The sequence below is a fragment of the Elephantulus edwardii genome, unplaced genomic scaffold (genome assembly GCF_000299155.1).
Source record: "Elephantulus edwardii isolate Elephantulus edwardi_28Jun2011 unplaced genomic scaffold, EleEdw1.0 scaffold00128, whole genome shotgun sequence".
NCBI lineage: Eukaryota > Metazoa > Chordata > Mammalia > Macroscelidea > Macroscelididae > Elephantulus > Elephantulus edwardii.
The window spans coordinates 6,195,637-6,197,935 of record NW_006399878.1 but is presented as its reverse complement, the minus strand read 5'-3'; the positions used below and the strand labels follow the sequence as shown (position 1 = coordinate 6,197,935).

General features: G+C 48.2%; 1 pseudogene; it reads left to right on the top strand.

Moving 5' to 3' along the window:
• Window positions 1–970: 970 nt before the first annotated feature.
• Window positions 971–1,975, top strand: LOC102858249 (annotated as a pseudogene).
• The last annotated feature ends 324 nt before the right edge of the window (window positions 1,976–2,299 follow it).

The following is a 2,299-nucleotide window of genomic DNA, read 5'->3' as shown; positions in this document are numbered from 1 at the left end:
GGGATGGGTGTGTCAGAGGCAGTGCGGTTGGCGCAGGATAGAGCAGGGTTTAGGGCTGTTGTGCATAGGGTCGCTATGAGTCGGAAACGACTCGAAGGCACATAACAACAACAACACCCAATGCGGACAGAGAGTGGGGTGGAGCTCCCCGATTAAAACAAGATTAGAAGGAGGAGTGGCACCCACTTCCTAATAGCTTGCCTCTGGAAACCCTGTGAACCTGGAGAGAGGATGAAAGGCACCCAAACGTCAAAGACTCTCCTTCATAAGGTCGCTATGAGTCGCCTGTGACTTGACAGCACTTAACAACAACAAAAATAATATATTAAAATACTTACAATCCATGCTTCAGTCTTATTTCCTTAGGTTTTACAGAATGTCATTTTTTTTTCCTTTCTATGGGTCAATTCCAACTCAATAACTCATAACCACCATCCCCAAAGGTAAACCACACAGTCAAATGTCCTTAAAAGGTCAAAAAGACACAAATACATATTCTTCTGCCTTCAATCAAGATACATCTAACGTCAGCAATGATACCTCTGGTGTTGCAGCCTCTTCTAAACCATTTTGAGCCTGACGGCTCTTGGTCAATGTGCTGTTCTAGCCTTTTAAAAAAAAATGATCTTCATCAATATCATGCGTGCATGTGATATAAGTATATTGTTTGATAATTTCCATTCTTTTGGATGATCACCTTTTTTGAGCATGGAAACAATTATGAATCTCTTCCAGTAAGTTGGCCAGGTAGCTGTATTCCAAATTTCCTGATGTAGACTGGTAAGTATGTCCAGGGCTGCCTGTTTATTCAAAGATGTCATTTGCAAACAGCTGAGACCCCCGGAGGGGCGGGGCGACGTTCTTGCGTCATACGCTGTGCGTTTTCGCGCGCCTGCGCTTCTCTCCACGTGCATAAAACCAGGCGCGTGTAGTCTGGTCGCCGTGGATTTTGGAGCTTCACGGATCAGCGCTCACCATGAAGCCAGGTTTTAGTCCCCGAGGGGGCGGTTTCAGAGGCCGAGGAGGATTTGGTGACCGAGGTGGCTTTGGAGGTGACCGTGGCGGCTTTGGTGGTGACCGTGGTGGTCGTGGAGGCCGAGGAGGCTTCGGTGGGGGCCGAGGTCGAGGTCGAGGAGGAGGCAGTGGTGGCGGTGGCTTCCGGGGCAGAGGTCGAGGAGGAGGACGAGGTGGTGGAGGAAGCTTTCAGTCTGGTGCCCGTGGTCGTGGCAGGGGAGGAAAAAGAGGAAACCCAGGGGGTAAGAATGTGATTGTGGAACCGCACCGACATGAAGGCGTTTTCATTTGCCGAGGAAAGGAAGATGCCCTGGTTACCAAGAATCTGGTCCCTGGAGAATCCGTTTATGGCGAGAAGAGAGTTTCCGTTTCTGAGGGAGATGACAAAATTGAGTATCGTGCCTGGAACCCCTTCCGCTCCAAGCTGGCGGCAGCGATCCTGGGTGGTGTGGACCAAATCCACATCAAACCTGGTGCCAAGGTGCTCTACCTTGGAGCCGCCTCAGGCACCACTGTCTCCCATGTGTCTGACATTGTAGGCCAGGATGGTCTGGTCTATGCCGTTGAGTTCTCCCATCGCTCTGGCCGGGACCTCATTAACCTGGCCAAGAAAAGGACCAATATAATCCCTGTCATCGAGGATGCTCGGCACCCACACAAATACCGCATGCTTATTGCAATGGTAGATGTGATCTTTGCAGACGTGGCCCAGCCTGATCAAACCCGGATTGTGGCCCTGAATGCTCACACCTTTCTCCGTAATGGAGGGCATTTTGTGATTTCTATTAAGGCTAACTGCATTGACTCCACAGCCTCTGCTGAAGCAGTGTTTGCTTCTGAAGTGAAGAAGATGCAACAGGAGAACATGAAGCCCCAGGAGCAGTTGACCCTAGAGCCATATGAAAGAGACCACGCTGTGGTGGTGGGTGTGTACAGGCCACCGCCCAAAGTGAAGAGCTAAAGCCCAGAAGAGTCTGGACTGTGAGGTTGTATTGCTACTGCACGTGTTTTTTGGTGTTTTGTTGTATTTTTTTATACTATTAAAAGACCCATTTAAAAAAAAAAAAAAGATGTCATTTTTTATCCCACTGATGCCTGAGAGCCAAATTTTTGCCAGTACTCCCAAGTGCAATTAGAACTTCTTCCTTCATTACCATTGACTGTAGATAATATGCGACTTCCTGAAATATTTCAGTGTCAGCTAATTCTTTTTTGGTATAGTGATTCTGCATATTCCCTCCATCTTCTTTTGATACTTCCTGAATCATTTAAGGTCCTGCTCATA